The sequence below is a fragment of the Podarcis gaigeae genome, assembly GCF_964106915.1.
Source record: "Podarcis gaigeae genome assembly, chromosome: Z".
Taxonomy (NCBI): Eukaryota; Metazoa; Chordata; class Lepidosauria; order Squamata; family Lacertidae; genus Podarcis; species Podarcis gaigeae.
The window spans coordinates 40432364-40448018 of NC_139691.1; positions in this window are offsets into that span (position 1 = coordinate 40432364).

The following is a 15655-nucleotide window of genomic DNA, read 5'->3' on the forward strand; positions in this document are numbered from 1 at the left end:
TGCTCAGTAGACTCAAGGGTTGTTGTTTTTAAAGCCCTGCGTAAGTTTCTTGCAAAGGACATGGGTGGCGCTGTGGTCTAAACGACTGAGTCTAGGGCTTACCGATTGGAAGGTCGACAGTTCAAATCCCTGCGTTGCTCAGTCCCAGCTCCTGCCCACCTAGCAGTTCGAAAGCACCCCAAAAAGTGCAAGTAGATAAACAGGTACCGCTCCGGCGGGAAGGTAAACGGTGTTTCCATGTGCTGCTCTGGTTTCGCCAGAAGCGGTTTAGTCATGCTGGCCACATGACACGGAAGAACTGTCTGCGGACAAACGTCAGCTCCCTTGGCCAGTAAAGCGAGATGAGCTCTGCAACCCCAGAGTCGTCCGCGACTGGACTTAACTGTCAGGGGTCCTTTACCTTTTTTAAGTTTCTTGCAAGTAAATAGTGCTGCATGCTCAATGAAAAAGTTGTCCAGAGAGGCCCCCAGTTCTTATCAGCCATACTAACATTATGTTGTACATCACCCTGAGTTCCTTTAGGAGGGCGGGTTGTATTTAAAGGAAGTATTGTTATTAATAAAAGGGACGCAGGTGGTGCTGTGGACTAAACCGCTGAGCCTCTTGGGCTTGCTGATCGGAAGGTTGGTTTGAATCCCCGCCCGTTGCTCAGTCCCAGCTCCTGCCAACCTAGCAGTTTGAAAGCACCCCAAAAAGTGCAAGTAGATAAATAGGTACCACTCTGGCGGGAAGGTAAACGGCCTTTCCATGAGCTGTTCTGGTTCACCAGAAGCGGCTTAGTCATGCTGGCCACATGACCTGGAAAAACTGTCTGTGGACAAACGCCGGCTTCCTCAGCCAGTAAAGCAAGATGAGCACCGCAACCCCAGAGTCATCCGCGACTGGACTTAACTGTCAGGGGTCCTTTATCTTTTTTATTGTTATTAATAGTAATAATTTTATTATCATGAGACCATCATATGATGAGGGAGAGTGGAAACAAACATGAAAGCTTTGCCCCCTCCAGGACTCTGGGAAAGTGACCATCTGTGGCTTGGAGCCTGCTCTGCTCCTGTTAGGATTCCAAGGTGATTAGAAATTGGGGTTCTACAATGTGTTTGAAACTCCATTGTTTTAGGCGCATTTTGCGACCGGGAATTTCGTTAGCGCAAGCAGTTTCTGAGCTCGGGGCAGTACTGTGCCTCAGATTTCAGATTAAAACTGCAGTGTGGAAGGAAAGCCGTGTGATGTTCCTCCAGCCTCATAAGGAGCCTCTTTAGTAGGGCTGGGTGAATCTGGGCCCCACTTCCTGGGCCAGATGGAAAGGCCTTGCAGGGAGCGGCCTTCACGCCTCGCAGTCGGGCCTCATGAGGAGCTTCAGTAGGGCTGGGTGAGTCTGGGCCTCAGTTTTTTACACTGGTTCTACATGGTGTGGGAAGCGTGAGGACATCGCAACTCAGCGAGGGCCTTGGGCTGCTGATGGGACAAGTGTTCTTGTCCCCACTTGTGTGTTATTTATGAATACAGTGCCAGAATTGTTGTTGGCATCTGTCTGCCTCTCTGAGGCACAAGCATGGGCAGTGTGTATAGAGGTCCTGGGCTGCTTAGATTACAAAGACTCCCCCTTTCGCATCACTGTTGTTATACAAAGGAAAGCAGATCAATACATTTGGCACCAGTTTGGCTGCAGAAATTGCCGGAAGGATGAGTACAAGGTGCCACCTAACTGGTTTAGGGACTCCACTCTGGATTTGTGTGGGGTTTACTCCTTAGACTTTTTCTTTCCCTAAAGATGTCTTGCAATGCAGTGGGTACAGATTTTGCCTCAAGGTTTACTCCCAAAGCCTTTCTCACAAATGAGTGCAGTCATACATCTTGTTATGTTCGGTTCAGGTTACATCTTTTCAGGTTGTGTCCCGTGGCGACCCGGAGGTACCGTGCATGCGCAGATGCTCAAAATGACATCACGCGCATGCCCAGAGGCGGCGAATTGTGACCCGCAGATGTGGGTTGCATTCTGCTCATATTGCGAACAGGGCTCCGGAACAGATCCTGTTCGCAACCAGAGGTACCACTGTATGGAGGCAAGGCAGCAGAGGTTTAGGATCAGAGTTTTCCTTCTAGATGGGCTACCTTCCTAGGTTGACAAGCCCCACCTGCCCCTCACCTCCCTCCACAGCACATGCAGAAGCTTCCCTCTTGACTGTTGGGCTCACTATTGGTCTCATCCACTCAATCCGCTGGAGCCCATCTTCGTATGCAGGGGAACTCACCTAACTCACTGAAGGTTTGAGACCCATTGGCTACCCTCGCTGGATTTAGCCAGCCAATTGAAGCAGTTTTCTGAGTGGTGGCTGCTGTTGCATGCTGATAGCCACAGGTGAGAGCTGAGTGCAGGGTGGGGATCAAAGGTGGACAAACTCCCCAATAAGTTGCATGATGTGACATTTGCTGGAGGTACTATCCTTCCCCTAGCATCCCATATATTCCAATGCCAGAATAGGGCTAATGTGGTCTTATCCCACCCTTCCTCCAGGGGGAACAAAATAAAAAAAATCCTTCCAGTAGCACCTTAGAGACCAACTAAGTTTGTTATTGGTATCAGCTTTTGTGTGCATGCACACTTTTTCAGCACACAAAAGCTCATACTAATAACAAACTTAGTTGGTCTCTAAGGTGCTACTGGAAGGAATTTTTTTATATTGTTTTGACTATGGCAGACCAACACGGCTACCTACCTGTTCCTCCAGGGGGTTCGTGGTGTTGATGTGTGTTGTTCTCCTCTACCCCTTTATCTTCGCAATGACCTGTAAGGAAGCTTAGGATGAGAAGCAGACTGGGCCGATGTCTCTGAGCTGCAGTGGTGGCAGGTACCCAAATGCGACTGATGGGGCTGAGAGCCCTACAGAAGGTGAAACCAGAGCCAGTGGTTTTGTCTCCAACTACTTCTGTGCAGAGTTCTGCAAGGGACAACACCGAGACTAAGGAAGAGAGGAAAAATAGCCCTTGCTAGACCTGGACTGGATATAAATTCCCAGCTGGGATGGCTCAGTTGGTAGAGCATGAGACTCTTCATCTTAGGGTCATGGGTTCGAGCCTCACATTGGGCAAAAGACTCCTGCATTGCAGGGGGTTGGACTAGATGACCTTCATGCCCTTTCCAACTCTATGATTCTAAGAGAATAGGCAGGTAGGGACTTCTGTTGGGGTAGTGCTCCATTTATTCTAGTGGAACAGCCTCTAGTTCCAAACTCTTGTAAAATTCTTACTCCCCCTCCTGATAAGACAAACTTAGTGGTCATCTAATTGCTCCAGCTTTATCGCTGGAACAAGATTCAACCTAATTATATCCAAATAATGCATTGCTGCCTCTCACCTACTGAGATAAAAGGGCAGGACTCCCACTTATGAAGTGGGAAGTGATCCAACAGGTCTCCTGTTACAATTCTGCCTCCTCCCATCCTTTAACTATCCAGCTCCGCTACCATTATGCTATTGCGGCAGCAAAGCCGAAGGGAGTTGTTAAAACAGTGTGGAGATACTAGCAGGCAGGAGTCTTCCAAATTAGAACATATCACCTTGTTTAACCAAAACAGAAGGCTTGCTAGCAAAACACCAAAGAAAATTAGACCACAGCAGAGGAAATTAAATGCAAAATATTTGTAGTAGCTTCTCTAACACACGCTTTGGCAGATAGGTTATCTTTTAGCGGGCTACAGAGGATTCATAACAAATGGCAGTAGTTTAGAGTCAGAACAGGTCTCTGCCTTCTGGGCGAAAAGAAACAGCATTGAATCCAGGGAACCAGGTCACTGCAGGCATTTAACAAAGGACTGGGTTGAATGTTTATATCAGGCTGGGCCAATTGCGATCATTCAGAGATTGCTGGACTTCCACTCCCGTCAGCCCCTTCCCCCGTACCCAACGGTCAGAGATTATGGAAACTGTAGTCCAGCAACATGTGGCTAGCTTGTATGCAAACTGATGCAGCGCTGTGTTGCCTGCTTTAGAAATTGTTAGCAAGTTTAGGATGCAAGGCAAGGCAACTCTGCTTTTGAAAATGGTTTGGATGTTAATCTTAAGAGTGTGGCCACAGAGCGGTTCCCAGCTCCTTCGCTTGGCAAAAGCCTCAGCAGGCCTACTCAGAGAGAGTTTCCCAGACAGGCTTCTGATGATGACATAAGCAAAGGTGGAGCTTTAGTTAATCAAGTAAAAAACACTTCCTGGCATCTTGAATATCCTTAAAAGGAAACGCAGCAGCAGGGAGGGAGGGGACACTGTCATGGCCCATGGGTGACCTTCAGTCAGGTGACAATTAAAGGGCAAAAGAGAAAGGGGAGGGGGAAGTAAGCACTTTTCTGCTGCTGAAGGTCATTTTCACAACCGTGGAAGTCAAAAGTCTTCATTCAGTTGCTGCAGAATGCTTGATCTGCAGTCTCTGACAGGCTCAGCTATTTTTTCCACATACACACTGGTAGCAGGGAGGTGTCACTCTTTGCCTGAATCTCTGACCAATTACGCTGCAATGAATTTGGGGTGTTTTTCTGAGTCCTCTCTAGTCCCATGTTTTATACCTGAAAGATTACCGTATTTTTCGCTCTATAACACGCACCTGACCATAACACGCACATAGTTTTTAGAGGAGGAAAACAAGAAAAAAATATTCTAAACGAAACAGTGGATATATGATTTTTGTGGTTCATGCTGTGGCCACAGACATGTGATCTGACGGTGAGTTTGGGGTAGCCCAATGCAAAAATCCTGAGGATCCATGTGGATCCATGCTTTGTAACCACGTTTTTGCGCCATTGCGGCCCCATGAAACAGTGGGTGCGTGTGTTTTTTGGTGCAGGCTGTAGCCATGGATATGCTATGTGATCTGATGGTGAATTTGGGGTGACCTAGTGCAAAAATCCTGAGGATCCATGTGGATCCGTGCTTTGTAACCACGTTTTAAGTGGGGAGGGAAGGAAAAGAACTCAAGGGACAAGGAGCACGTGTGGGGGGTGTGGAGAAGGATGCTGCTGATAATGCAGAAGAGGCTCCTCTCTGGCTTTGCTCCTTTAGAACAAGCAGGCTCTGCGTCTCTCCCTCCTCCCCGGCAAGGAAACCATGATAGTAACCACTCTGAGACAAATCAAGATAAATTGCGACCAACACTCTTCCCCAACAAGCGCAGTGAGGTCAAAACACACACACACGCAGAGAGGGAACTGGCCCTAAAGTCGCAGGGCGCTGGGGGAGTGAACGGGAAGCAAGAGAAGGAGAAGGAGCCCTCACACACACACGAGTGTCAATTCTAAAGTTGGAGGGACAGTGCAGGGAGAGTGAACGGGAAGCAGGAGGAGGAGAAGGAGCCCTCTATCTCACACACAGACACACAGTGTCAATTCTAAAGTCGGAGGGAGAGCGCAGGGGCGCAGGGAGAGCGAAGGGGAAGCAGGAGGAGGAGAACGATAGCTCAAGCACACACACACAGACACACAGAGTGTCAATTCTAAAGTCGGAGGGAGAGCCAGGGAGAGCGAAGGGGAAGCAGGAGGAGGAGAACGATAGCTCAAGCACACACACACACAGCCCCTACAGTGGCTAATCCAAAATCGGACAGCAAAAAACTGCAGGCAGGGACAGAGAGTACGGGGTTGTTTTAAAGCAGCCAACCCCGCTCTGCTTCTCTCCCTCCTCCCGGCTAGGCTGGCTGAAAAGCTTCGCTGCTACTTAGCAGATCAGTGGGGAGGAGAGAGGAACATAGAGGACAGGGTTGTTTTAAAGCAGCCAAGCCCGCTCTGCTTCTCTCCCTCCTCCCCAGCTCGGCTCGCTGACAGGAGCCGCTTACACCTGCTTTGCTGTTTCAAAGCAAGCCACGGACTGCTCACAACTGCAGCAGATTCCCCCGCCATCTGTAGGCATTCGCTCCATAACACGCACAGACATTTCCCCTTACTTTCTAGGAGGAAAAATCTGCATGTTATGGAGCGAAATTTACGGTATTTCTGTGCAGGAAGGAGTGTGGACAGTTCCTTGTCTATTAAGTATATGCTTTGTAATGTAAGCTCTGCACAATGAGTGGTCATGGGAAGAAATAGCTGGAGACTCTAAAGGAAGATGAGCAGAAGGGGAAAGACCTCCCCTCGCCCCTCTGCCACATCTGGCTGGATGAAATGCCAGAAAGGTGTGTCTGCCTGAAAAAGGGCAGTCAGGCTTGGGACTGGAGCTGAAAAGAGACACAGAGACCCAACTCACTGTCTACTAGATTGAGTGCTATGTCAGGTGAGGTAGCAGCTGGTCAGGCTGGGCATTGGCCAAGTGTCTCTGTGGGGCTCTGAAAGGTCCAGTCTCACTGGTCCAGCCTGGCTGTGTCGCCGCTCCCCGCCCTCCCTGCCAGGCTCTCAGATGGTTGCTGTAGTGGTGAACTGGGTGGACAGTAGTACTACTTTTGAATGGGAGCCCAACCTTGAATAGACGAGGGCATTACATTTTGGAGGAATTAAGATGGCCGCCAGCCCCCACAGTCAGGAGCCACGTTGGTATGGTTGCTGCCGAAGGCTAAGTGGCTGCATGGTGAGTGGCAAGGTGTTCAGCGTGTGAGATTTCATCACAGGCACCAAACTCGCTACACATGAACAAGTTGTGTACAAATGTAGACTTGCCATGGATAAATTTAATGATATTTGGAATTCATTTTTATAAATACCATACTAGATTAAGATCTGGTTGGCTCCAATAACAAGTCCCACACTTTTTTTTTTGGGGGGGGAGGTAATGTAAGCAATATATTTTTGTTGTTGTTGTTCTGCTTTGTTTTCTACATGGGTACTATTTCTTGTTTCTTCTTCTTTTTTGTGTCTTATCTTACTCTGCACACTTGTAATTTTGTACTTTTTTATTTTTCAGTAAGGAATATAAGCGCTCTCTTACACACACACACACACACACACACACACACACACACACAAACACACACACACACACACACACAGAGAGAGAGAGAGAGAGAGAGAGAGAGAGAGAGGCACCATGCTGAAAGTCCCCTTATGTCTGGCCCAGGTGCTCCTAGAAACCTGGGGTTACATTCAACTCACTTTTGCTCAGAGTAGTAAATTGAAGTCAATGGCCACGACCAACTAAGGTCCATTAACTTCAAAGGACCTAGTCTAAGCCGAAGTTAGTCAAATACAGCAGTGTTACTATTATGAGCCTCCCATGCTGCACTCAGCCCATATATATGACTAATTAAGCCTTACATCACAGAAAAAAACAATACTGGCAGGCTTCCAGTGACCTTCACTCCAAGGATACGAAACCCAATATATTTGCTGGGACTCCTGAGATCTCTTAGCGCTCAGAGACTCAGGCGTGCTCAGCAAAATTTGTACCACTTTGGGAGTATAGGGATGAGGAGGGCTACATATTAGAATACTCCCCTCATCCAAACAACAACAACCCAGCTCCATGCATGAACAAAAACCATACATGAGGGCAGCCTTTCCCACCCTGGTGCTTTCCAGATGATTTGGAATATAACTCTCGTGAGACCAAGCCAAGGGGCAATCAAAAAAGAAAACAGCCTTTTTTTACAGACATACTCTACATTCATTTGCTGCCAATCCTGTAGCCTAAAAACATAGGCGAGGTAGAAAATAAAAACAAGGCAAGGGGCACTCCAGGAATAGTTTTATTTGAAATAACGGTTATTCAGTATTACTACACTCAGTTTTAACATAGAACTGTCATGTACTGAGGGCAGTAGTTCAGTGGTAGAACACAAACAGACAATTGATTGATGTTGATTTTTACACCACTCATGGCCGGGTGTAGCTCCAATACGACATACGAAGGTTTTGCTGTCCTCCCTGGGAAATTCCCTCTAGAATTGCCTTTTATTTGCTCATATGAGTTGAGGTGGCTTTTGATCAAGTGTGGGCTGAATTCTTTACAATTGGTGTGGGTTAGGGGACATTGTGCGTGAATTTGTTTTATGTGTGTAGATCTGTGCATGCTGCAGTGCTCAGCAGCAAGGCTGTATTCCAATGGCATGAATATCACGACGACCAGTAAATTATTATCTGCTGCAGCCTTCATCCGCCTTCACAGCCGTTATAACATACCGCTTGTTATCTTCTGCCTGTTCTGCCGTTCAGGACTTCTTGGATCATTCTTGGTCTAGCTCCTCCCCTTTGACCTTACCGCCTTGGGTGACCCAGCTGGGAGTATGAGACTCCCAATGGCTTCGCTCACAAGGGTCATAGGAACGTGCAAGCCCACTCACCACAACAAGGTAATGATCCAGTGAGTGAGTCCACCTTTTCTACTCTGCAGTGGCGTAGCGTGGGGGTGCAGGGGGGGCCGGCCGCACCGGGCGCAACATCTGGGGGTTAGGGTTAGGGGCGCAAATCCACGGGTTAGGGGGCGCAAATCCACGGGTTAGGGGGCACAAATTACTTGCCTTGCCCCGGGTGCTGACAACCCACGCTACGCCACTGCTACTCTGATTCCTTCCAGATGTTTTGAACTGCAGCTCATAGTCCAAAACTTCTGGAATGTTCCAGGTTAGCAAAGACTGAGCTTAATGGACCAGTGGTCTTCCTCAGCAAAAGGCAACTTCTTTTGTCTTTGGAATTGTGGAAGAAAGGCAGAACATTAATAAAGCAGTGACACTTTAATAATTCCATGTGTTCTTTTGTGTGTGTGTGTGGTTTTTTTAAAAAAATCACAGGTCCTTTCCTACCAGAAATGATTTCTAATGCTGGAGGAAGCTGAAATTCTGAACATTTATTTCATTTTATTTGTTAAAAGGATTTTTGTGGTTTATTTATCAAAGTTTTAGATTCTAAACTAAAAGTTACCTGCAGCGCTTTACTGTTCTCAAATAAGGAAAGTTCTGTGCACTGCCAGATATCTGAACATCATATTGTCTACAAAAGCTTGCAGGCAGGAGGATGAAGAAAATGTAGGTAGGACTCACACTTTCTGAAGGAAACAGCATACCTGACGGTTGGCCTGAACCTGCTGAGCAACTTGTTTGACAGGTAAGCAGCTTTGGAGATAGAGGAAAGTTTCTACATCTGGTTTGGTTTGGCCTAAACCAAACTGCACAGCTGACATGAACACATGTTTTAACAAGTTTTATTTTTTTGTAGCATAGATTGGAACAGATTGTCTTTAGCGTTTGTTTGCTTTTGCACACGTTGACGTGGGATTTTCGGAAAGCTATTATGTCAGGGAGATTTTTCTCATATACCTCTATGGGAAGGTGTCTTTTCTTCTTATTCTGTGGGACAACATCTGTTCTCTGTTGCCCTGGAACTCCCTGGTTCATTTCACCTTTTGCTTCTTTATGTTCCAATGCAGCTGTAAAACGTCTTGCTCGTATTTTGACCTAACCATATTCTAAAAATGTACTCTGCCAGGCATTTCCTAGATTGTTGGCTTTCATCCATTCTGTATTTTAAATTGTTTTCAGGGTCTTTAAAAAAATATGTTTGCTGCCTTGGATGCTTCATTTGAAGTGAAAAGATGGCATGTAAACATATTAAACAAACAAATATCTCAGCCTAAAGCCTGTGGTGGTACAGTCCAGAAAGAGCTGTACCACATTCTATTTCTGAACATACTTTTCTTTTTTCACTCTTACAGTGAAATCCAATTCATGGAGGTACAGGATTGTACCATTAGTCTTCTGGATCTTGTGCACAGTACCCGCTGGTATTGTTTACTGATTTTTTTTACATGTATCCAGCTTAAAAGCTCCCTGGACTAGCTCCCTGGACCAGCTTAAAAGCTCCCTAGACTTATCTGTGATAGGACATGGTGACATCTGTTTGATCAACATATAGTTCCTAGTAGTGCTGGCTTTTGCCATGAACTGGCAATTATTTATCCATGTGCTCCTCCCTCCCTCTGTCTTTTTACTGGGCCATGCTCTTAAGGTCAAAGTACTTCTCTGGCAATAACTTTTCAGCCGGCTGCTTGCCCTCCCCTACAGAGCATAGAGATGCATTCTTCACATTGTGTAAAATTCCTGCTCAGCACAAACACACGGTCACTAAAGCAGTCAGCAGGAGGCCTCAAGCACGAAGCAGCAAGAGAAACCAGCATGTTGGACATTCTTCAGATCCTATTAGGACCAAATTACTGTGACGATTTAACACACAAATCACTGCTAATTAAGGGATCAGAACTGGCATGGAGGGGAGGGGGGTTAATATTGTCCTCTCTCACTGCAGTCCCAAGGAAAACCCCTCCTTTGATCCTAGAGTTTGTTTTGGGGAAAATTCCCCCAATGGGTCCCTTTACACCCATGAATCTATAGGAAGGCAGTGCCAATACTGGAATGCTGGTATCATGGAGCCTGCTGATTTGTCAATGAGGTTTGTGCCAGCTTAAACTCCCACACAGTATACAATGGTTGACTCTTGTTGGTGGCAGTGCAATGGTCAAACTTTAGCCACAAACTATTTTCCTTATTAAAACGGCTAACATGAGAGCTGGAAGCCAGGTAATTAACTTGCAATTATCTAAAAGGAAACTGTGCAATACATTAGTTGTGTGAATGCTTTTGGGCTCCAAGATGAATGTCTTATCACAGAATTGAAGAGTTGGAATGGACCACGAAATCACCTAGTAAAACACAGGAATCTTTCACCCAGTGTGGGGCTCAAACCCACAACCCTGAGATTAAATGTCTTCTGCTCTGACCAGCTGAACTATCCTTTCTCCTCCTGTACAAGCCCAGCCGAAATGAATGGCAGGCCTCTAGCACAGTTTCCATTCCCTTCAGAGCTTGTGCAGATGACTTTCCCAACAAATGACCTAGTATCTAACACAACTTCTTGTCAATGAAAGATTGTAAGTAACTATCCCAATTAAAGCACTCTGTAAATAACAAGTAATGAATGTGAAAGAAGCTCCCTTTTAGGTCATAAATCGACTATATACAACTTCCCAAGCTCCTATGACGTACTATCCCTTCCTGGACAACCTTCTGGGGACCTTGTACTGGGGCGGTTGGTGCCAGCATCAAAAGTGAGGAAAAGAGCATGGATGTGGCTCTTACCTTTGCACCACCGTTTACTACACTCCAGCCATGCAGAAGTCAAAAGGTTTCTACAACACACACACACCATGCATACCTCTTTCCTGGCAACCAAGAAACCATGCCACAGCTCAAGGACACATTGCAGGCAGACAAAAGCACCTGGGGAGTACAAGGATCAGGGCTGGTGAGGAGGTGTGGTCTTGCAGAGGGGCATGTTTGGGAAGAGTCATGAGGCCCTGATAAGAGGAGGCAGCCTGAAGGGCTGGAGGCTCCTGTTGCTGTCCCGCTTTGGGGACTTCTACTGCCAACTATAATTGCACAATAGTTAGTTAGCATCTGAGGAAAGTGGGTGTTATGTACTGAGTTGAATAGGATCCAAACTGCAGCAGTCTGATTGGTCCTAGAACAATAGGATCCAAATTGCAGCAGTCTGATTGGTCCTAGAACAATAGGATCCAAATTGCAGCAGTCTGATTGGTCCTAGAACAATGCAGCAATATGATTGGTTGGCAGGAACCACCCAATCATGCTCCAGATATAAGTGAATCCACAACCTGATTGGCTTACAGTAGAATTCCAGAATTAGCCAATCATGTGCAGCCCATTGTGTAAATAATGTATATAAAGCAGATACTTTGAGGGGACATTCATTCATTCCTCCTCACCACTATGAGCTGAATAAAGAGCATGAAATCACTTTGCGACTCTGAGTATATTTCACTGGCGACGAAGGTGGGATCCCGCTGAGCTGACTGCCACACACAGCACCGCAGCACCGCCACCTGCCGCACCGCTGCCTCGCACCGTGTATCCAGGCTTCAGCTCCGGGACACAAGGAACTCAGAATGGCAACCGACAGCAGCTTCTCGCCGTTCAACCCAGCATCTGGAGACTGGGAAGCGTACGCCTCCCGTTTTACCTTCCTCCTAGAAGCCAAAGGGGTCACCGATGAAGAAGACGCCAAGAAGAGGGCGATATTCTTCAGCGTCTGCGGAGAGGAGACATTTGAAATCGCCCGGGCTCTCCTTGCGCCTGAAGACGTTGCTACTGTTCCATACAAAACAATAATGGAACAGCTTAAGGGGCACTTTTCGCCACAGCCCTTAGTGGTGGCTCGTCGAAAGGCCTTCTACGCAAAGCGGCAAGCCCCTGGGGAAACCATAACTGGGTTTGTGACCTCTCTCCGCCAAGCCGCCCGGTTCTGCAACTTCTCAGAGCTGGAGAACATGCTTCGGGACCGCCTCGTCGGTGGCCTGAAGGATGAGAAGCTGCAACAACGCCTCTATGCTAAGAAGGACCTAACGTTCCAGGTCGCTCTGGAGGAGGCCCTGGCAACGGAAGCTGCCAAGAGGTCGACACAAGAGGCATGGCCGAGCCTGCCATCCCAACCGAGGGTTCACCACGAAGACCTCACCGACGACTCTGGATCTGACAGGGAGGAAGTGCACCGAGTACAGCAGCACACTCAAGCAGCCCACATACCACAGCTGCCTCGACGAGAAGGAGGGAACTGCGCAAGCTGCAGGGAAAGTCACGAGAGGAGGACCTGCCGTTTCCGCAACGTAGAGTGCAGGCAGTGCAGAAAATTGGGACACATCGCCCGGGTGTGTCGGGCTCGGCCCACCCGACGCCAGGCATCAGATGACCAATCCAAGAGCCCCAGGTCCCGGGGCCCAACGCACCAGGGCAACTCGACGGAGCTCACGGACGTCCAGGTATACCAGTTGCCCTACCCCAACATAGAGAAAATTTATGTAGAGGTACGGATAGAGGGGGCCCCATGCCGCATGGAGCTTGACACGGGTTCAAATCTATCCATAATCTCGGCAAGGACCTTAAGGAAACTGTGTCCTACTGGGGGTCCCAAACTCAGGCCGGCCCCATTCACCCTCCGGGACTTCCAGAAACGTAAGGTCCCCACAATGGGGGTGGGGACCTTCAGGGTGCAATACCGAGGGCGGACGCGGCAACTGGACTTGCTTGTGGTCAAGGGCCCCTATATTAGCTTACTGGGATTGGCATGGTTTGGACCACTGGGGCTAGCCATCACCGGGGTGAACCACACTACCTTACAAGTGGACGTGGATGCCATATGCAAGGAATTTCCAGAGGTTTTCGATGGGAAATTGGGACAGTATACGGGCCCCCCCATTGCTCTACAGCTTGACCCCGCAGTACGACCGGTCAGGCTAAAGGCCCGCCGGGTCCCGTTCGCCCTGAAACCCCGTATAGACGAGGAATTGGACCGGCTTGTGGAGCAAGGAGTGCTGGAGCCGGTGCCTAATGCCCCCTGGGAAACCCCAATCGTCAGCAGAGGCACAGACAATTGTGACGCACAGAGGAGCATTCAGGGTAAAGCGGCTGCAATTCGGTGTCAGTGTGGCACCAGGCATATTCCAGAATCTAATGGACTTGCTCCTTAAAGGGATTCCTGGCGTCACCCCCTTCTTCGATGATGTGTTGATTGCTGGGCCCACACCAGAGGAGTTTGAGGACCGCCTCCGCACCGTTCTGCACCGTTTCCAGATGGCGGGTCTCAAGGTGAAGCGGGAAAAATGTCTACTAGGAGTGCCTCAGGTGGACTTTCTGGGATTTATGGTGGACGCAGAAGGGGTCCACCCAACTGGGGACAAGGTACGGGCCATTTGTGATGCCCCAGCGCCCAAAAACAAGACTGAACTTCAGGCCTTCTTGGGACTATTGAACTTTTACCATTCCTTCCTTCCCCACAAGGCGGCGGTAGCGGAGCCCCTACACAGACTCCTGGACAAGCGGGCCCCTTGGGTGTGGGGCCAGCGCCAGGAGGCTGCATTCCAGGCAGTCAAGGACCTGCTTGTCTCAAACTCGGTCTTGGCACACTTCGACAAGAGGCTGCCGGTGGTGCTAGCATGCGACGCCTCGCCCTATGGCATTGGCGCTGTCCTGGGACACCAACTCCCGGATGGGAGAGAGGTACCGGTAGCATACTTTTCCCAGACACTCAACGCAACCGAGCGGAACTACTCGCAAATAGACAAGGAGGGGCTCGCAATCGTGAAGGGAGTAAAAAAATTCCATGATTTCTTGTACTGGCGGCCCTTCACCGTGGTGACTGACCACAAGCCGTTGCTTGGCTTGTTTGCTCCCGAAAAGCAGACCCCCCAAGTGCTGTCTCCTCGTGTCCTCAGGTGGTCAATTTTCCTTGCCAGCTACCAGTATGCACTGATTCACCGCCTGGGGAAGGCGATGGGCCATGCGGACGCCCTCAGCAGGCTACCACTACCAGAAACAGGCCCCGACCCAGCACCTGCACAAGAGGTTATGAGCCTGGAGCTGCTTCCTGACCGCCCCATTCAGGCACAAGAAGTTGCACACCATTCCAAGAAAGATAGGGTCATCTCCCGGGTCCTGGACTGGGTGTGGAGGGGATGGCCCAGCAGCAGTCCTGGGCCAGAATTCGCTGGCTACACAACCCGCAAACATGAACTGTCGGCCCACAAGGGGTGCCTGTTATGGGGAAGCAGGGTTGTTGTTCCCCAGCCCCTCCACAAAAGGGTCCTCACAGCCCTACATGAGACACACCCAGGGGTAGTAAGAATGAAGGCCCTGGCCAGGAGTTATGTGTGGTGGCCAGGGATCGACGGAGAGATAGAGACCTGGGTCAAACACTGCCAGGCTTGCCAAGAATCCCGCCCAGATCCCCCAAGGGCCCCAGTCCAGTCCTGGGAGTCCGCCCGAGCACCATGGTCACGCCTGCATGTGGACTTCGCTGGCCCCTTTCAGGGGAAAACATTCTTCATAGTGGTGGACTCCTACACCAAATGGCTGGAAGTTGCACTGGTACCGTCCACTTCTACGTCTGCAGCCATTCGGGTACTACGCAGGCTGTTTGCAACCCACGGGCTCCCTGACACTCTTGTCTCAGACAATGGGACTGCATTTACGTCAGGAGAATTCCAAACCTTCACAGCGCAGAACGCCATCCGCCACATCCGTTCGGCGCCATTCCACCCTGCCACCAATGGCCAAGCAGAACGCATGGTGCGGACCACCAAGGACACCCTTCGCCGCATGACGCAAGGGGATTGGGAGTACCGCCTTGCCACATTCCTCCTAGCACAGCACAGCACCCCCAGCTCAACAACTGGCCGGAGCCCCGCTGAACTACTAATGGGTCGGCGCCTTGCAATCAGATTGGACCGCCTTCACCCCGATAGAGCTCAGGATGAGGTAGTGGCCCAGGACCTTCAAGGCCCAGGACCCAGTGTACGCAAAGAATTTTGGGGCAGGCCCAGCATGGGTACCTGCCACAGTCACCAGGGTCACTGGCCCCGTGTCGTACGAGGTGCTAACGGATGGGGGGCAATGCTGGCGCCGCCACTGTGACCAGATACGGCGACGATTCCCGGGAGAAAACCAGGAGGAGGAAAGGTCAGAGGAGTCCCAAGGGAACAGCGGGGCAGTGAGGCCCATAGAGCAGGAGGGGGCAGCAGGAGAGGCAGAATCAGTAAATACAGAGAGGACCTGCGAGGCCAAAAGGACACCGGAGCCAGAACCACGACTGAGCGAGCCGGTTGCGCCAGAACAAACCGCCCCATCACAGCTAGCATCCTTGGAACACGAGCCAGAACCTGAACCCCGGACCAGGGAACACCCCAG